The 22,120-nt window shown below is 39.9% G+C and overlaps 1 long non-coding RNA gene across 1 annotated transcript in view; it reads left to right on the top strand.

Moving 5' to 3' along the window:
- The first annotated feature begins 9,613 nt into the window (after positions 1 to 9,613).
- Positions 9,614 to 22,120, top strand: part of LOC125638806 (uncharacterized) — a 133,928-nt gene continuing 121,421 nt past the window's right edge. The window contains exon 1 of the long non-coding RNA XR_007357294.2: positions 9,614 to 9,667. This is a non-coding gene — a long non-coding RNA (uncharacterized LOC125638806). The remainder of the gene's footprint in view (positions 9,668 to 22,120) is intronic.

Genomic DNA, 22,120 nt, shown 5'->3' with positions numbered 1-22,120 from the left:
CCATCTACCATAATAGCTCCAAAACCAAACCAATACCCTTACCAAACATAAAGCAGTGGCAGGACTAATATGTAATAGTAGTCAGTTTTTACCACCACAGTACTAGTAAATGATATAGTTCTAACAACGTGGCTTTTTTATTTGCTGATTTTTTTGATACACTAGTAGGGCAATAATTCCACAGTATTACAGTGGTATAATTCCCACATATTCCCTTAGGGAATTCCACATAAAGTTGTAAATCCAAAGGTACCTCAGTAGTAGTCTTAATAATCCCCATATGGAACTTAAACAAATTAAACATTTGATTGTGCAAATAGTCTGGTTCACTTTAGTAGGGCTACTTACTTGAGTAAGAGTTTATTCTTGTCAGTTAGGGCAGAATCAGGCCTGAAACTTTACCAATGGCTTTGCATATTATAATGCAGCAATCATTTAGAAAGCCTCAACTAGACTTTAAATTAGGGTAACAAGGATAATAAACCAAAAGGATGATGCTGAGATGCGCTGCTCAGGGAGGGATTGTGCAAAACCCTTTTCCTATGCAGCCTAGTTTGCAGGGGGGCTGTGCAGGTGGTGCCATCTTTTTAATGAAATAGCTACTTGGCATGTCTGGGATGGCTGTAGAGGAGTTGGGGCTATAGCCCTACTCTCCTCCCTCTTTGGGAAATAATACATCCTGAACATAGGCAATTTGGAGTTCTGGAGGATCCAGGTGGTACCATTTTTTTTAGTGAAATAGCCTGCCCCAGTCACCTTGTCTGGTAGACATGTCTGCTGTAGAGAGGGTGCTGAGACTGCCCCTTGATTGGAGAGTGCAAGAAGGAAGTGGGGCTCCAAACTTACTATATTGCCACAAAGGGCCACATTCCTCTCCTACGTACAAAAAATAATAAGGGAAATAATGGGGGCCAGGGTTATGGCTTTTGAAGAAAAGACAAGTTTTTAACATTTTTTGTTCTGAAAGAGTTTATGTTGTGATGGTAAAAGATGCTGTAAACTTCTGAGAAGCTAATATACCTTCTGTGAAGAACTCTCACCAGACATCTTAGAAATTTCACATAACGCTTATATGTTAATAACATCTTTGAATATAAAATCCAAATTAAAAACTGAAGCTGAATAGAAAGCTTTTGTTAAAAGTAACATTTTGAAATGCTGTCAGTAACTATCATAAATATTTGAGAAGTTAATATTTTAATCTTCAACTATAGCACCGAAAACATTTTTAGTGACAGACAGTGCTTCATTAATAGAGTTCTGTATGTCTAATTGCTTTAGGCAAAGTAAGTTGCATTATTTTGACACATGACATGCAATTAGTACATGGTCACACGGCTAAAGGGAGATTTTACACCTTTTTTCCTTCTACATTCAGAGTGAATAATTAGCATATTTTCTCTGCTTAGAATAATCATCAGAGCCTCAGATCAGAAATTGCCTAATGAGGTAAAATTCCAGTTGTTGACATTAATACATGTGACATTTTTTTTCAGTTGTAAAAGTAAACCTACTGCTGCCACTTCATTTACTCTTTCCAAGGTGTTCTTAAGATTAGAGTTAAGGGTTTTTGTTTTTTTTAACATGAAGCTGTTTAATAACCATATCTTTTGAAAAGAGAAAGATGAATTATTGTTTTATATTACCTAGTATTTGCTTAGGTAGTGTTATTTCAAAATGACTAACTTTGGTCATAACATAAAGCCATGAAAGATACCTTTTTCAGTTGTCTTAACACAAAAGGTAAACAGTGATCACAACATTATTGTATTATTTGTGTGTAAGGTTTGTACAGATGTAAGCAGGGTCTGAATGAACTCTCCTCTGACACCTAATTGAGGAGGGGGAGAGACTTCAGGAGCAAACTGTATTTACATGAACACACCTTTTCTGCCAAGATATCCAGCAGAGAGAGCTGTGTTGCTCAAAGTGATCAACTTTGGCTGGTGTTGGGTTACAAATCACTTTAGTACTGAATACAGGGGTAGTGATATGTTGTTATCAGTGTTGTCGTCTTTATTGTATACATAAAAGGGAGAAGAACTGTGCTTAACCTGTCCCAAATGAGGGGGTCATCCTCAGCTGAAAGGACCTCGTTAAGCCAGGGGCTCGAGTGCCAGACCTCTGTGAAAGTAAGAAGGATGGGGACAGGTGTCCCAGCCAGAAGGTGTGGCCTCTCCCTAAGGGTCCAGGGTCTGGTTTAACTTGTTCCTCCCCACTGTTCAAAGATAGAGCTAAATAGGCTTCATTAGGAGCCTTATCTTATATTAAGTACTCAATAAGAGCTGAAATCACTTTTAGTGGGGCAGTGTTTCTGTCCAGTCTGCTGAGAGCTAAAAATCACTAGGAGAGTGACCTACAGAGGTCACAGCAGAAGGTAACTCATGGGCAGCCAGAAAAAGTGTCAAGTAGTCGGCTGCCAGGGCAGCCAGGTGGTGAGGAACAGCGGCTGGCGGGGAAGCCAGCTAGAGCAAGTGCACAGATGGTGGAGCAAGCAAGGTGCCTTCTTCCCTGGTTGGGAGGTAAACTCACACAGATGGATCTCTGAACCTTGGATCCTCACAGACCAAGGACAACCACTGCGAGTGGGGTATGGTGAGGGAGAAGAGGGGGACACAGAAAAGGAGCTTTTGGTTGTAGAACTCAAGAACATGAGGCAGAAGACTCTGCCCCATGCACTCTAAGGTGGGTGTTTTGCTCACATTTTATGTTTATGAATCCTGCTTGTGGCATTTTCCCTAATTAATGTCGGATGACGTCTCTCCTTCCATTAAAAGTTTCTTTTCTACACTTAGACTCTGTGCTTGAGAGTGGGAAGTATTGCCTCTCAGAGGTGCCCAGAGGAGCTGTGCAATTTTCCCAGGTTACTGGGTGGGGGCCCAATCCGGTTCTGTGTAGTATGGTTGAAAAGGAACCCCTAGATATTGAACTCAGCCCTGGTTGCTGCCAGCTCCACCTGGCAGAAGGGTTACACATATACACACAAAACACAAGTTGGTGTTACTCAGCTGAGATATTATATAGCATATTTCAATTTGAAAGTCTATTAATGAGAGAGCTTTCACCAAGAAAATATATTTTAGTTATTTGATGCTTTAGAAATAAAATATATTTTATTATAAGCAACCTGATATCACTGAATTTATTAATGTTTAAGGTCAATGATGGCTACAGCTATAGTACTGTTTACTAGAGATGGTTTGAGAAATTTTGGAAAAGAAAATATTAAAGAATTCCTTTGTGCATAAGATCTATTTCCCCTTTTTTTATCACTATCACTCAGAACAATCCATTGATTGTCTTTTTTGCCGAGTTTGAAAGAAACATATCAGCTGAATGGTTTAGAGCTCTCAATCCTTCACTTCTTACTCAGGCAAAACTCTCACTGAAGAATTTTCCCTGAGTCGGGGATCTAGAATTGATCTTTTACTATGTTTCTTTCATTTCCTCCTCTGCAGAGAATATCAGCATTTCCGAATACCAGAGTTTTCTTTATAAATGAGTGCAAAAATGCATATATTAAAATGGGGCAATGGGAAAAAGGTCTTGAAGGCTGAGAGAAGTACTGTATACCAGGTATTAACAATGCACCTCAAAACTATTGCCTAAATTCATACTGATATTCTGTTGTTTGGGAGGCTCTTTCAAGAAATACATCAAACATTTAGAGCCCTATATAACAAAGGGATGACTTAAGCACGAACATAGTAAATAGACTTACTTTCAATATCCTGCTATTCATTTAAATGCATGAATGAGATAAGCTGCAGAAAATATTCCTGACTCAGTGTACATGTTGGATATTTACTATGATTTGGATGGCATTAAGACTAGCACTTAATATTTACAGAAATCATAAAAGACAAAGAAAACTTACTTTTTTATATAAAGGTGTCATGTGGATTTGGAGGAAAATATTTTCAAAGTAAACTCCTTACTCTTCAGGAAGGGTGAACTATTCTAGCTGCAGGTCATCCTGAGAGCAATCCACAGACATCATAGATCAGATCAGGAGACTCAAGAGGCCTGTGGATAGGTAGCATTACCAATCTGCTCCAAAGACAATCTATACATGCTGTTTAGAGTCAAATCTCACCCCTTCCTAGGGTTTGGCTTTATTAATAAGGTAACACAAAATAAATAACATAAACTGTAGCCCCAGCCTTCTCTCCCAGCATGGCTGTTTCTGAGGTTCTTCTCTTAGGGCTGCTCAGCCTCATACCTTAGATTCCATTGACCAAAGGGTCACTCCTCTTCCTTTTTTATACCCGTGGTGGGGCAAAAAGCTGCAGCAGTCACAATCAGTCAGCAGAACTCATTTTGCCTCTCCCTGCATGGTCAATATGGTCTCCAGGTGAACCCTGACACTCGGCTACCTGACCCGTGCTATACTCCTTGCAGGAAAAAAACCCCACAGCCACCCACCAAGCAAAGGCCCGAAATCTCAGTGCAAACCCCTGTATTTTATAGCTTCATATGTTAGTGTGATGATGACAAATATTGGGGATAGACACAGATGTATATTTTTACAATGGCCAAAAGGCTGCAACTTTATTCAATTGAAGTAAGATCAGGTAGCAATTGAAAGGTGAGGAGGAGGTGATGGGAGCCTCTTTTGTCTTGGCTTCCTTATAGCCCCTCCTTATTAGTTATAAAAGAGAGTGTCCTAACTGTCCACAACTGAATTCAAACTAGTGAGCCTAACCACTAGTCCTCTAGGGGCCTGCAGGACAAGGTGCTATACAAAGAAATCCCCAAATCACACTGAGATCCCCTGGATATAAACCCCATTGGCATAGAACAGAGGGCTGAGAGACAAGGCATATCATCCCTCTTCCAACCACCATTTTACACATCATTCATTTCCCAACCACCATGGCATGGGACCAGACTGTCATTCCTTTTATCCCATTCCAACAAGCATGCATGGGTCACATGCTGACCATTCCTTATTGTGCATTTCAGGGCATACTCACAGCAAATAGATCTGGTGGACACCTTACTATGAATTGACCAGCTCACCTGTTTTATGTTTGTTTTGGTATGTTTACCAATAGGCCCAGTGAGAATGAAAACAAGGAGGCTACTGGCAGTAAATTGCCAGACCATGTATGTCATGATTTCAAGGCAAAGCTGGATTTACCAATGGCAGCTCTCCAAACTAAGGACTGCACAGCACTGGCTGGAGGGCAGTGAAACACTCATTGGTGTTCAGAGCCCCATCAGGTCAATCTGAGACCAGCTAGAGTCAGAACCACTTTATTACATTGCTACTCTATGGTCTTCCATAGTGTAGTCATGCATTGTTGGCACTAATATTGGAGATAAAAGAAGAGGAATCTGAGGAAGACCATATTTCATGTCGTAGCTGACTGGAATATGCAGCACTAGTTATTCCATGCATCTTTTAGTGCATTTTGGAATTGTACTATACTGCTCTCTGAAAATGCACAGCTTCTGATAAGAAAAAAGCTCTTCTAGATACATTTGTAAATTTACTCTTGCAGTGACTGGCAAGATGCAGTCATTCAGCAGCATATCAATGGAAAACCAAATGTCCACAGATGGTATTACCTTACCAGAATGTACCACATCAAACTAAATCAGTGATTAAAAGTATAGCAAAGAGCAGCGTCTCGCAAATCAAAAACACCAAAGGGAGTGTCTTGGGGATATTTTAGTCAGTGTGTATCCACTAGATCTTATTTACTATACAGAGGAAAGAGAGATGGTTTACAACAAAGATTAGAAAATCATACACTAAGCCCAAGTGTATGAAAATTCATGCCCTAAGAGATGCTGCTGAAGATAAGTTTTCAAAACTGTCTGAAAGCAAATGATAAAAGTATCATAATAGATGCATGCCCCACTCTCCAGCCAGGGATATGTTTGGTTTTTTTATGTGGTGGCCCCCTGAGTAGTGCAGCTACTGCGCTACTAAGGGGCCACCACATAAATGTATGGCTTTCTTATTCGTGATGAATTTGGTCCATTATAATTTAATTTACATGTGATTTTCACTGGCACTGGTTGCTAGCATTTGAAATACTAGTGGACTAACAGCTTCCAGATGAATTCACAGGACCAAGGGGAGGCAGCATACACCACCCCTATTCATGGCCTCCAGGGAACAATTGGGCCTCGGCATACACTAAGGCAGCTCTGAGAGGAATCACTGAGGCACAAGAGCACTCCAGCCAACCTCTTCCTCATTCTGATCTATCCCCTCAATCCTCTGGCCTATCCCCAATATGCCCCCCAGCCTACCTTGGAACATTCTTTATGACGGAGTCTTCTGCAGGAGCAGTGCAGAGTTGATGGTATGGGTTCTGAACCTGGCATATAGTCTCCTCATGCTATTCACCACATGGGTGTTAGGCCCACCCTTTATCCTTGGCAAACCGGTATAGCCAGCACAAAGGGACCACAAGGCAGTGTTGAATCTGCCCCTTCATATTCAGGTAAAACCAGTGCTGAGAAAAATGATCAGTTGTATGAGGTGATGCCTAATATTCTTGATCATTTTAGGCTTTTGAATAGAAGATTAGGATTGGGGATGTAGTTCAGGTGATCTTGTCATTTTTTAGCTCTGGTGACTTTTCCACTGACCCCACGCATTTTAGGGTCACAGCCTGACTTTCCAGGCTTTCAGAGTAATGCCTGAGAAGTCATGCTGTAACTATTGTTGCTGTTGCCTCTTCTGGTGTCATCTGCATTACCTCACTCTGGGAGAAGTGTTAGGAGGACGATCATGAAAGTAGATGATATTGTCTCATCATGAATTAAATAAAAGTCTAGATGTAGATGTGTGCACATACACGTATTAAGGTGGTCTGAGGTACCTAAACCCCTGCAATGAGTGCTCCCAGTGTCTCCTTCAATACTTGTTTATCCTACTGGTCTGAGGAATAGTGTTGCAAGCACTTGATAAAGATGAAATTAAGCATTCATCTTGCAGAAGACACTGAATTATAGTACCTGTCTTACTCTCAGTTGTTTTGCTGATTAAGCTGTTCAGAAGAAAGGTTCCTGCATTATCTAATATAACATGAATATGCCACTTTATTGCTTTCAGCTCCCGTCACAGCCACTCTTTATGCTCTTCTACACAATGGCTGATAAACTTGGTTATGGCTGAACATAGGTGAAACACAGCCTGGTCCAGATCCTGTGAATCACCACTTCACATACTGCTCGCCTTCATTACATTGTTCACAGCATGGCAGTCTTTGGCTGTGCCACCTCACTTAGTGGGCACAAGGTCTCCAACATGCACTGTGTGTGCAAAGAGTCAGATTTTTATATGCTCATGACTCAATCAAGTCAAACTGAATTTTCATTGGACGTCCCCTCAATAATGGCTTTTTCTAAGCCAGGTTTCAGCATTCTAACGCTAACTGTTGAGACATGAGAGATGTTGAAATTAAAATCAAATGTTTTCTTTTTCACAATACTGTTCTCCTCATGATAAAATACCCTTCAACCACTTTTGTGCAAAACTACACACACACACAGACACACACACACACACCCTGCTTTTGGGCTGAGATATAGCACTCTGAAAAGTGAAAATTTGAGCCCAGTATCATAAGACATTTCTTGGAGGAGCGTAACACCTTATAGGTTGGACTTCCAATAAGAAAGTGAAGAAGGGGAATTAGAATACTTTATTATGATATTTAGTTGTATGCCATGGCACCTATAGTTATCAGGGGCAATCACTACTATAGTGTGTAGGTAGGTAAATAGCTATAAATACAAACGTTTAAGACTCTTTTTCCACCATATTTTCAGTGCTACTATCCATTAATATTCAATAGAAATCTGTGGTACTTTAAAACACACCTGGTAACATGCATATGCCAGGAAAGCAATTGTGTACAGTGTGTCAGAATACACCTGGAATATTCCACAGAAGTCAGGTGGTTAATCTTGAAGACTGATAGCTGGAAAAGACAGGAAACAATGTTAAAAAGAACTGAAATGTTTATAAATGTTTATCTCACTCTTAGATGTCATTCAAAAAAAATCAACCACCATTTTCATATTTACAATATTTCTAGTGCTCTATATTGAGTCCTATCTGCCACAATTGTTAACTGAATTTAGACTGTAGTTATTTCAACCAGAAACTCAAAAAGGTTATGACTTTTTTGTTTCAAAAGTCACAATTGATAGCTAAAGGGTCTATTTTCCTCTCAAGGAGCACATAGAACACTAATTAAGGGTAATGGGAATGACATTCATGTACTGAGGGCAGAATAAAAGTTTAAGGTTTCATGAAAATAGTTTTTAGCAACATTAGCAATTATTATGGCTCTGGTTCAGCAGCATTTGGCCAATGCTGACTGCTTTTGAAAAGCCCACCTTTTAAAACTGAGCTATAAAGAAAAATGAAAACAGTTTTAAGCAAAATAATTTTGGAAGCTTTCAGCACAGAGGTGGGGAGATGCATTTGGTACAGAAATACATTCTAACTGAGTTCTTTAAAATTCCTTTTCCTTCTGAGACATTCTCTTAATATTTCTTAGTCTGCTGAAGATACTAAGAGTGATGACATCACAGTGACACCACAGATACCAATCTCATTGCAACACATGCAGTCCATAGTATCTGGTGTTACACTATGTCTCATTCTGGAATACCTTTGGCTGAACCAGGATTTACCAAGAGAATTCATCAGAGAGGAAAAATATTAAAAAGTGTAGTTAAAACTAACTTCTGCACTCAGTGTTCCTCACAGCCTGTTTAATGTCCATCATCAACCGGAGCTTATTCAATTGTCCACTTTTTTGTTTTTTACTTTTCACTTCCAAATGTTATGTGCACTGAAAAGTTTAATTATCTTTCTATATGTACTTGTGATGCTGGCAGACCAGTTGCCAGCTCATGCCAAGGCCCCTAGGCCTCACTGAACACTGACAAATGCAGAGCTGGGAACCTGTGTGTTAGCATTGTTAAAATAGATATTAAGTTTATAAGAATGTGTTTACGGTTTGGACTTTATGAAATGCTTGTGAGTTGCTGCATGTATTGATCTCACTTATATCTATACCCATGTTATAAGGTACTATTTAAGTGTTTGCTTTGTAACTATAAAAGTGTTTACTATGAAGCTGGAGACCCGCAGGGTCGGGAGACAGGTATTACCAAGTGTGAAATACTAGTTTACCATGTGAGGTTTCATCTCCTGCCCAACAGAAAAAGGCTTTTAGATGAACCATTATGGAACATCAGTGGAGAAAAGACTTTGTTGATTTCTCCCCCAATGCCCAGGAAGAAGGGAAATGCACAATACTCATCCCATCACAGTTTGAACTCTGGTGGGAAGGGAATAAAAATCCCCTGACCAGAAGGAACTGTATCACTATGCTGCTTGGAATTTGGAGAGGGCATTATTTCTAAACTTAATCAAGAGATCCCCAAGCTGTTTAGCATGGGTTAGCCCTAAGCATATATAGAGCTTGCATATTACAGCAACTTCTGTTACAGCAACTTCTGTTTGAAACCTAAATCTTTAACTCATTTGTGTGAGTATGTTTACCTGCTTTAACCACGTAAATAACTATCTTATTTCTTTTCCCTTGTTAAATCTTTATTTCATTTATTACAGGATTGTCTATAAGCGTTGTCTTTGGTGAGAGATCTGAGGTACAAGTGACCTGTGGTAAGTGACTGGTCCTTTGGGACTGGGACTAACCTGAATATTGTTGTGAGTTTTGGTATAAAGGACAATCCAGCACAAAAGCAGGCTTGCCTGGGTGGCAAGATAGACCAGAGTGCCCAAGGGGACTGTTTGTGGCCCCATGGTAAGACTGTTATGGTACTTGAGAATTTTATAATTGATACTTGATTGGTGAAATCTAATTATAGAACACACAACCAGTTTGGGGTTTGTGCCCTGGTGTTTAACAGTCTTCCCTGAGGTTGACACCCATGTTTGTGAGCCGCTCCAGGCAGCATGACAGTGTTTAAGAAGTTTTTGTTAGATACAGTATTTCAGTAAGTAAAAGCTTTTTTTATAAACCTTGCGTAAATTATTTACCTTGATCATTTTGGAAACTAGCCATAATTATGACGAGTGGTTAATTAAAGCTTCTGCAGAACTTGCCAACAATGCTAATAAAGCAGTTGACAAGGTGTGAGGAGTTGATCTTAATAGGAAGAGTTGACGTTATTTACAAGAATAAATAAAGGTACGTAATCTCACATTATTAATGATCAGTGATGGGCCAGCATCAAAAGATGTGGAGGTTCTGTTCGACTTTAGCTAAGACCCCCAAATATGTTTGCGTATCCAGAGTTTATCTGATTTATCCAATTATCTGAACTCTATATGTAGCAATTGTTCCATACAGAAGGAGTACAGTATTTCCAAAATACAGTAGGAAGATATATATATAAACACAGAGAACATGAAAAAATGGGGGTTGTCATACCAACTCGAATGAGAGTAATCAATTAAGGTGGGCTATTGTAACTCTTGTTTGCTTCATTGACAGTAAGTAGTTATTTAACTGAACACAAATCACCATAACCAGTTTTTCCGGGCCTGATTCTCTGTGGCACTGCAACTTGTGCATTTGTTTTAATCAATGCAAACAGTGAGTAAAATGCTAGCATTCTGAGTTAGTAACATTTGCATACACTTTGCACTGTTTCAGGTAACTGCAAAAGGTGCAGAGCAATGGCCAGTCAGCCCACCAATGCATTTTGGAATAGAATCTTGTTCTGATTCAATTCCATTTTAAAACGGGTTGAACATTTAAATAGCCTGTTGCCAATTATACTTTGTTGATTTTTGCAGCACCCTCCAGTGCACATCCAGGGGCCATACAAGTGTGTTCCATACCTAAAGGGTTAAGTTAGTAGCACAGTGATGTAGAGTCTAACACAGTTGCATCCATTAAAAATAGTATCTATATTTTAGAAGGTGATAGCAACAGACATAATACTTGTCATTGATTTTATAGGTTGAGTTTGTATCATAATATATTGATATCGTACTTTTATACAAGACTTGCTTCAGGGTGTAGCTGCATTCTGCATTGAATAACAGGCTAATAAAAGCTGTAGCCGAAACAGTTTTACGACCCTCCATTGACTTGTGTTTTACATTATATTATCTTATTGCAGACATCTGAATTAAAGGTTAACAAACACTATTTAATGGGTTGTCGGAATGAATGTACAGTACATGAATACATGCCTAGCAATGTCTATCAGTTATCACACTATACGTGCATTGCAATTTGGGTTAACACAAGACTGTAAATGGGTGATGGCTCCTGACTGACTCTTTTTAGTAGTATGAAATAGCACATTTTGTTATACTTCCTCCAATTAAGTGCATATCTACCATTAAAGCAATCTGTCATCATTTTAACACTGTCATTAACTTCTACAATGTCTCCCAGATGCTTTGTTCTTCTTTCAGAATTAGCAGGACATACATTTATATAGAAACTATGAAATGCAAAAGAAGGAAAACAAGTGTATGGAGCCATCATCTGTAAATTATATAAATAATAAAAAAGTGGTTCCAGAGGAAATGTGACTGCTTTAAAAAGAAAAAGTACAAAGTACTTAATCTGCAGAAATTGTACAGTAATAAAAATGTACTAACCCTATACAAATATAAATTTTTATCTCTTTAGTAATTATAAGGAAATATGGTTTACCATACTATAAAAATGTACTAACCATATAAAAATATACTAAATTATTTGTCTATCTATAGTAATTATCAGGAAATATGGTTTACAATAGAACAAAATGTACTAACACTATAAAATACACTAAATTTTGTTTCTATCTATAGTAATTATTAGGAAATATGGTTTATAATTCATAAAAGTAGCATTTTAAATATAATATAATGCAGTTGGCTGCAACATAAAAAATGAGACAGCTTCTTTCCCATCTATGCTCAAACAGGCTAAATTTACTTTTGATGGTTCCAGTAAACAGGAGGCTAACTATTAAGTACTCTACTCTGCAATGAATGGTTAAAACAAATTATGGGTGATATATGAAGGCATCAGAATTTTTCAAATGAGGTTATTTATTTCTTGAAAGTTTCACAGTCAAATTAATAGTAGTATGTCATGCTGATAAAGTATCAGCTCTTGTAGCTTGCTTTGTTAATGTTACACTATATTTTTCTAAATATAGTTAAGCTGTTGTCCTTTTAAATCTAATTTTAAACTATATAAATCAAACATCCTGTTTAATTAAAAACTAAATTTGCAATTAGTTCATCTGTGTTAAAAATTTAAATTCATTTCAACTGAAATGTGGTAAATCTACTAGAGTCTACTTTAAAATGTACTGCATTTGTGTCAGTAATGTGCATAACCTGTAATCTATATTAGGAGTAAAATGTTCAAAAGCATCTAAGTGATGTAGGACCCTATATCTCAATTTCTGAAGAGATGTAGGCACCTAGGAACATAATTGTCTTTGAAAGTCACTCAGATTTAGCTCCCAAGTGACTTAGGAACTTTTGAAAATGTTACCTCCAGTTACCACTGAGCTGACCAATCTTGGGCACCAAGGCCAAAGTGTGCATGGAGGTAGGGAAAAGAGGATCCACTATCAATCCACACTTCAGAGGTGTGAAGCCATTCAGCAGGAGGGAACACATGCAAATAAGCTCCCCGGTACTTCTCTAAACAGCCCTATGCAAATCCAAGCTCCTACTGTTATACTTGTGTGGGGCTCCAAGACTTATTGAACCCCTGCTTATTGCACCTTGCTCCAGCACTATGTAAAAAAGATGGAGCCCATATCCTTATGGGTTTAGGTTTTGGGGAGGATGGGGTATTGCTTAGGACACTCTGCCTTCCTTCCCCTTAACAACAGAGCTCAGTTCCCAAGTACTTTTTCCCTATCCTACCTCTTTTTTAGCTGATGAAGAACTCTGGAGGGAGACTCTGCAGTGGGAGCAGCAGGAGGAACTGTTGTCTGGCTGGGGAATTTATGGACCTCTCAGTCTCCCTGAGAGTAGGAAGGGCAGCATCAACTCTGATGTGAGAAGAATTAGCCAAGCTGGGATCCCATTATCTGCCTCCTTTCTTCTATAGGGAGATCTGTCCCTAAGCTGACTAGGGAAAAGAGGGGAGAACCTGCAACTTCCAACTCTTCCACCTCTCCATGAGAGAAGGGATACCTTGCCACTTCCCCTTCCCTACCGAATCCACAGGAAAAAGAATGGCCCTGTCAACATAAACTCAGAAAACTAGAGGGGAATGTTCCAGTAACTTCACAAACACCTGTTCCTGGGCTTCAATACAGCAAGGTCTCACAGAAGCTTTGACGTGAGTCCAGAAAGACAGAGTTACTGAACCAGTAATCTACAAAGTCCTGGCGTGCAACAGCTGCTAAGCTAGTGACCTCAAAGAGGCCTGCACCTTGATAATAGTGCAGTACATTAGAGCTGCTGGGCCAGAGACCCTAGAGAAGTCAGAGCCCTGAAATCAGCCCAGGCTTAAGGGGCTGAGCGAGTGATTTCACGGTGTGTTTTCCTTTGACTTCATACCAGCAAGGTAGAGGAGCTGGGTCGATAACTTGGGTCCTTTGCCATGACATCAGTAGGCCATTAAAATGGATGAGATAATACATGTTGGAAAAAGTCTGTGCCTTGGCATCTGCCCAGGAAGTGACAGGTGCTGAGCCAATGAGCTCACAAAGACCAGTGCTCGCCCATAAGCCCAGCAAACTAGAGCTGCTGAATGACTAAGCACAGAGGGGATTGTTCCTTGACACAAGCCCAGCAAAATTTAGCTTCTGAGTAGAGCTGTGCAGACAAAGGTAACTGCATTTCATGGAAGATTTTGATACTTTGAAATTTGGTTTTGATCCAGTTAGGAACAAAACCCAAATGTTTTAAAATTCTCTGCCTGGCTGGCTGCCTTAGAGCCATGGACCCTGGAAACATATGCTCCCCAACAGACCACCAGGCAGGCTGCCAAGAAGCTGGGCAGGCAATCTGGCAGGAAATCAGGCAATGAAACCGCTGCCTTTGTCCTATCAGAACTTCAATGAAATCAAGTTGTCTCCATGAAACGGTCTGATTTTTTTTTTGATTTAGCAAATACCAATGAACCAATGTTTCACTGGAATTTTCTACTCCGTTCTATTTTGCCTTGATATCTTCCCAGCAATCTATCTGTTCTGAGCCAGTGACCTTAGAGAGAGTCTTATCTTGATATTAGTTCCTCAAGACGGATGCTGATCTTCAAAATGGCTTTTGACTTTGTATAAAACCTCACAGAAGACGGTGGCTTGACGGTGGCTAGTACAACAACCTAAAGCACCTCAGCAGGTGTTAAAGTAAAGGGGAGAGTGTGGAAATTCAGCTTGTTCTCTTTTACTAAAATCATAGGGATAGTTACCCCCTCTTCTCTCTCCTGGGCGTGGAGGAGCTTAGCTTTCACAGCACGCCCTTACTTACTGTTTTTATTCTGGCTCCTGAAATAGGTACTCTTCAGGCAGAAAAATTGAAGTGGGAGCAAGAGAAGATGCTGGTGCCAGGTTATAGAGTGTATGAGGTGCCAAGTCTTCTCATCAGTAGGTGGAGCAATACCAGCACCTAATGGAAGAAGAATTATTTTAGCTAGGACTCTCTTATCTGCCATCTTTCCTCTACAAGGAGATCTGTACCCTTGCTAGGTTCTCTTCAGGGGTCCAGAGAGGGAAAAATGGGCAGGCACTGGTACATCTTCCTCCCCTCCATGGAGGAAGGGAGCGCCTGCCACTCCTTCCTTACCAAGCCAGAATGGCCATGCAAGTTACTTCTACCCTCCTAGCAGTCTACGGCAGTGTGTGTGAGTAGGCCATGTGGTTGGGAGCACAGTGGACTTGGCTTGTGGACATGGACACCTTTCAGATACATTTATCCTCTTGTTCCCATTCTATTCCCTGGACCATGTGCTGTGGTGCCATGCAATGATGGAAGATGAGCTGTTTTGATCATATGAATTCAAAACCTGTGACCTCATGCAGTCACCTCAGTTGGTGAGCAAACCCTCCTACTTTGATGGACTTCAGGGTATCAAATTTTTTTTATTTACCTCATTATTTAGTTTAATGTAGTCCACCTCATTTCTTCCTACTGTGACACTGTGATGCATTACTTGTTGTGAATTATTTTAGACTAATATCCTCCCTGAACTTTACCTGTCAGTTTTCATAACGAGAAAAAAACATGCTTAAATGTACTCTGCCCTGTGTTACAGACTTTTTTCAGAATGGATTTCTAGTGGAATAAACAATTCCTGAAGCAGATCCACTTCCTCACTGGCCCACATAGGAGCAAGGCATCTAGCAGATCATCTGACCAAATATGGCTTCTCATTAGGGCAGAAAAAGGACAAAGCTAAGATGACTCTTTCACTTGCCCATGGTCTTCTGATTGTTTGGGGAGGATCTAGCTGTAGGATATGGTAACCTGTCAAAACCTGAATATAAAAGAGCAGTATATGTATATAATTCTTTGGCAGCCCATCACTGTGTGACTATCTGTGAAACACTTGAGTTATTCATGCAACTCCATTGCATTATGTAGATAATCAAATAGGCATGTGGCAATTCTTCAAAGAGGACCATGTTTCTGGAGCTCAATGTACCCACCCTACACACACCCACATCATATATCATTTGAAAGCTATTTTTTGTCCATTTAAATTAGGCATGATACGGAGCTGTCTGGTGGTGCCGAAGCCTGTAGGTGAGGTGAAACATTGTTATGCAAAATGAGAAAGTGTCTTTTCTCCACAGTTCTAGAAACACTGCAACATGATTATGATTACAGGTTTTACAGTTTAAGTTAGTTTCAACACCTTAATGTGGTGTTTACTGGTCAAACCTACCAAATAACAGTGCATTAAAAGATGTATTGATTTTGCATGGGCAAGTTTTTCTTTTCAGAAATAATGAAACTATTTAGCATGTGGCAAAAATCAACATTTTGCAATATACTAACATGAAATGTTTTCACATCACATTCTTAATTGTCAATGTGTCTCCTAAGTGATTATAATAGTTTTCTAAATTTTCAATTGAAATTTATTGAGATCAGTCTCACACTGAAGGCTGTGCACCAATAGCTGTAAAATGCAATAGTTTGTACTGAATCGTGGGTAGATATAAATGTAAGTGAATTCCTAATGTACTGCTCCTCCATTTGTAAACATTTGTACATACAATGTAGCATCTAGTCTTCCTGGTAGAATGTTTTAATCTGTAATTGCCTGTGCATGCCCAGGTCAGTATTAGTGTTAGATATGACAAAACACAGCTTCATATTATGGATCTGCAGAAGGTTTGAGAGAAAGAAGAGGCCTAACAAGAAGTAATGAAGATAAAGTCCACAAATAAGTACTTGCCTCTGCACTGAAGAGGGGTGAAAAGCATGTTACAGCTCTTATCAACTATGTCATCGACAATATGACAAACTTATTTGAATCTGAATCCCATCCAGAGGTGCTTATTAACATATTTACTGGACTGCATGTAACATCAGATGTCCCTGAGTCTCTACTAAAAATAGCAGATGTTGGTGAAGAACAAATAAGAGATTTGTGAGAGGTGCACTTGATACTGATGGGACACGTAGCTTCTTCAGCAAGGAATCTGGCATCAAAACATTTGCTGACATAGCCAAGAAAATCAAATTTAGCTCTGGCAAGAGAGGGACAATCACAGCAGCTATCAGTCCAGACATTGTTTCCTGCAGAGCTTTGTCTCTAGCAAGACACAGAGATGATGTTTCAATGGAAACTCTTCTTAGTCACCCAATAGGACTTGTGCTTATGTCCTTCTTCCATGCTGATGGAACAGTGAGAAGAACAGACTAAGCTGAATTAGGACATCAGCTGGAAGCTCAGGCAAAAGAATCCATGAGCTAAGAGCATGCAACAAAGAAACTACAGTGTACATGAGAGATACCATGGCTGTCATACAGATGTTGGCTGGAGACAAAATGCACACATTTGATGAATTGGCTCCTGAGTACTTGAGACAGGTTCTAAAAAGGATTTGACAAACCTAATTCTGTAATCAAAGTTTCTGACAGATACAACAACAGTAACTCTGAAAACTGCAGGAAGACAGAGCTTGACAGTATCTAAGTATGGATGCAAGAAATGCCAGGTGATTGGTGGACATCTTATGTCTCCATGGAAATGTGGCATCCACCGAGCAGTCACTTGTAAAATTGTTCTGTGAACATATGGTTCAAAATGCACCTGAGAGTGTAGGAGCACATCCAACACAAACACTCCTTGCTGGAGGCTTTTCCAATGGTGAAGTAGCAAAGGCCATCTGTACAGGTGTTGAAGAAAACCAAGACTTGTACAGTACTAAAGAGGAAGCAGACACAAAGATTCTGCTGCCTGCTGTGCTGGATGTGCCAATATGGCTTTGGGTTTCTTGGTGTCAAAGGAACCATAGTAATTAGGTCACGTCATATGGACATTTTGGTCCATGCTGTTCACTATTTTCCAGAACTGAAACACATAGCTAACATGTGGATTGAAACAGGTACAATTACCAGCACAACTGACAAGCACGGCTTCATACCTGTGTGCGATTTCGGACTCACTCACTCCTCACTTCTGCAACATACTCCCGGCTGTACATGCGTTATCAGGATGTAACTCTGTCTATCACTATCATTTATCATTATCAGGATGTGACCCTATTTGAAATTGGGGGAAAAAATCTGTGTTTAATGTTGTCAAAACAAAAGGAGCTTACTGCTTCGGAGATCATGTGAAATTGGGAGAGAGTAATGGACAAGCTGCAATTTCTGTAACAAGGAAGTTGATAGCAGTGCTGTATGATCAGAGAGAGAGAGAATGAAAAGGAGACTCATAGAGACCTGAATAGTTTGTGCCTCAAGCTAGCCATCACAAAGGACAAGTAACTGGCCAAACTCCCGCCATGTGAAGATAGTTCTGAAGAGCATGTCAAGAAAGCATCTTGGCAAACAAAGATTTGGATGTCTTTGCACATAGATAAACCGGGTACTGGATCACCATTGCAACATGGATGGAAAAAGATGGATGATGAACTACTTCCTGTATTCTTCAAGGCGTTAGGCTCCCAACAAGGGCAGTCAGGGCCAAGGGTCAAAGCAGGGGTAAACCTGAAGCTAGGAGTAGCCGAGGAGTTTGTAGTCAGTTCCAGGCCAGGGTTGATACTGAGAGTCAAAGTCCAAAGCAGGTTTCAGGGTCTAAGTCAGGAGACAAAGTGCAAAACAAATGAAGGTCAAGCCAGGAGTTCCAGAGCATAGAACAGGAATGGTCATGGAGCTACAGATAATCCACACTGTTGACTGGACACTTCCTGGAATGCCCCTTGGGTTTATATAGGGCAGGGAGCCAATCAGGAGCCCTGGGGCTGCTGTCTGCGAAACCCTTGAGGTGGAACTTCTCATGGTCTCTGTCCACAGCAGGTCATGGGAAGTAGAGGTCAGACTGGTTACAGCTGCTGCTGGGTGGCAGCCTGGAGATGGTATCTGCCTTGGTTCTAGGCCTGTGGGGCTTTGCTCCAGGGCATCTGAGCTTTTACAAGACCTTACTTATGCCTGTACCAGTACCGGTCACTGCGCAATCAACCAAGTTTGTAGTCAGAACTATCTTCCCTGCACAGAACTGTGTACATGCCAAGGCAATGAAGATTGTGGGAAACCACGCACTCTCAGAGATCATAATGATGGCCAAGATGATGATAATGATGTTGACTAGAAATGTCACCGGAGCTATTACAATTCAGTGATGCCTGTACAAATTTACTATTTGATTTTGTTTTACCCCTTAGATTATTATTGTGATGCTTTGAGGTCACAACAGAAATCCAATTTTATGTCTTGAACTAATACACAGAGTTATTAAACTAACAAATGAGTGAAAATAGTTCAATGTGATCATTTAACATGTTGATGGTGTCATTGTTTATCTCTGTTCCTATGATAATGGAACCATTTGATAACTCCACATCGTACCTCATCTTAAAGAGAACATAATAAGCTTTCAAATGATGTATGGTATGTGGGTGTCTAGAAATGGTACATTAAATTGTCCAAGTCGCTGGTATCTACCACTTGCCAAAGTGGAATAAGGGCACAAGGAAACATCCATACATTAATACCATAAGTAAAAATGTAGTAACTGTATTTTGCTTATGACAATTGAAAGAATCATTGAATGATATGTGAGCATAGAAAACAGCATAAGGACAGCAAAATATATGGAGATACTCTATTTTTATTGTTATTATTATATTAATCATATGTACATAGCACCATAAAGGTACATATCCATGTCCACTTTCCTGGCCAACTAACTGACTTTAGCTGTAATACATTGTGTTGAGGATATGGTGTAAACAGTCAATACTAAGTGATTTATGATCAACTTCAAATAGTCAGGCATCACGTTCTATTGATTGCCATGCCAAATGCTTGGCAACTTAAGAAATTATGGGCAATGCAAATTGCTATCTTCCTGCAACTTCAATTAAGCATCTTTATGTTGATGTAATTAAACTGCAGTGGCATCTGAAATTTATCAAACAAATGATAGACCTAAAGGGGTAGCCAATTAAAATTGTTTTGCAATTGCATTTAGTAGCCTTTTATTTCCCAAACATTGCTGAGCATACATATATTCTATTTTGTGGATTTGTTTTGTTTTTGTTGTCTGGAATTGCTAAATATTTTTAGCATTGCTTAGATTTGAAGGGATAATACTTTAGTTTTCTTCACTGGATTACTAAACATTTTTCTAATTGAGAGATATGCAATTAGTGAAATATCTGCTATTATAAAAACTTTTCACAGATAACCCAATTGATGTATTACACGCAAAGGGGAAGAGAGGCAGAAAAGGACCTTAAAAGCCCCAGATTTGTCCAGGTGAGAAATCTCCCTGTGCAGAAGCTGAGGGAAACAGCCACGGGACCCCACCACAAACTCTGGTGTGGGGGATGTGCGGGGGGCAGGGGCTGCGAGGGATGGAGGGTCATAGCAGCATAAAAAGTGGTGGAACCACAGCATGTGCAACTGCCCACATGCTGGTGGTGACAGGCTGCCATAGCTGAGGCAGCCCTCGAGGGCTCCAGCCCCGAGAGCAGACAAGAATACAGAGGGCACAAAGGTGGGTTACAGTCACCTTAGCCTGTCCCCCAGTTCTGTGCTGCCCCTTTTAGCGGCGCAACACAGAAGCTCACCCAAGTTTCTAGTTACTGAGTGCACTCAACTCTAATAACCACAACATTGCTTCTGGAAAGATTGGAGAGGAGTTTCATTCATTGAAACTCTGCTTATCATGTGGATAACACAATATCACTTTAGATACACTAATGAATATTTTTAGTAAGCTACTCTCCTCCTGCTCTTGGTGATCACTATGGCTACAAACATTTGAGAATGAAAATATCATCTGAGAAGCATCTGCTTTTTGTATTTTCCTTTTCTTTTGTATTCCTTTTCAATATGTTAGGTGAAATCTTGTTCTTCCTACTCACAGGAGAAGTCCCATTGCCTTATTAGTAAAATCATCAAGATTTGTCCCATTATTTGTGTTTTTAATATTAAGTTCAATGGAGATTGCCCATTTTGCTGAATTTTTTTATATTCATCCTTCAAAAATTGACCTAATTTCCACTTTTTGTATGACTCTGAGATTCAGGTAATTGAAGATCTCCTGAGTAAGCCATACTTTCTATTCTTTCCTATGCACTGGGATAGTTTGCTCTTGTGCCCTCAATGATTTTTCTTTGAAAAATTGCCAACTCTCCTGAACTCTTTTCCCTTAGATTTTCTTCCCACAGGATCTTACCTACTGGTGTGCTAAAGTCTGCCTTCTTGAAGTTCATTGTCTTTATAATGCTGTTTTCTCTCCTACTATTCCTTAGAATCATGAACTCTGTCATTTCCTGATCACTTTCACCCACTTTGAATTCTCAACCAGTTCCTCCTTGTCTTTCAGAATCAAATCTAGAGAAGCCTCTCCCCTAGTTGCTTTTTCCACATTTTGTAATAAAAAGTTGTCTCCAATGCATCCCCCTGCTGTATTGTTTTCCCAACAGACATCCGGGTAGTTGAAGTCCCACATCGCTACCAACTCCTGTGTTTTGGATTATTTCGTTAGTAGTTAAAAAAAAAAGCCTCATTTACCTATTCTTCCTGGTTAGACGGTCTATAGTAGACATCTATCATGATATCAGCTTTGTTTTTTATCCCTTTTCTCTTTACTCAAAGACTTTCAACAGGGCTGCATGCCGCTTCTGTCTCAGTGCAAGTGTATACATCTTTGATATACAAGGTAACACTTAACCTTTTTCCAGCCTGTCCTTCCTGAACAAACCAAAGCCCTTCTGGCAACACCATCCATGCTGCTATGCACTCACTTCCAGGATGTGTTTGTCTCTGTCTGGGCCCCTACTCTTGACCAGAAGAATCAACGAGAACACTACCTTTGCCCCCAATGCCTTCATCCTCACTCCCAGAGTCCTATAGTCACTTCTGATCTGCCTAGGGTCAGACCTCACAGTATCATTAGTGCCCACAAGGATGAGCAGCATGGAGTAGTAGTCAGAGGGCCAGATGATCCTTGGGCAATCTCTCCATAATGTCTCAGATATGGGCCTCTGATAAGCAACATTTTTTTCCTGTATACAAACCATTTGTTCACTATTATATGGAAATGCAGTATACTTACTGTAGGAAAAGTGTTTTATAATGAAGAGATGAAAAACTATAGTAAAAAGTTCACAATATTGTAGTTAGATTCATAGATTCCAAGGCTAGAAGAGACCATTGTGATCATCTAGTCTGACCTCCTAGGAAGATCTGGATGACCTTGTAAACTGGAGTAATAGTAATAGTGATAAGTGCAAGCTCATGCATTTAGGGATCAATAACAAGAATTTCTGTTATAAACTGGGGACGCATTACTTGGAAGTAACAGAGGAGGAGAAGGACCTCGGAGTATTGGTTGATCACAGGATGACTATGAGCCACCAATGTGATATGGCCATGAAAAAAGCTAATGTGGTCTTGGGATGCATCAGGCGAGGTATTTCCAGTAGAGAAAAGGAGGTGTTAGTACCA

Source organism: Caretta caretta, chromosome 6 (assembly GCF_965140235.1).
Source record: "Caretta caretta isolate rCarCar2 chromosome 6, rCarCar1.hap1, whole genome shotgun sequence".
NCBI lineage: Eukaryota > Metazoa > Chordata > Testudines > Cheloniidae > Caretta > Caretta caretta.
The sequence above is the reverse complement of the archived record's forward strand: the minus strand, read 5'-3'. Positions and strand labels throughout refer to the sequence as shown.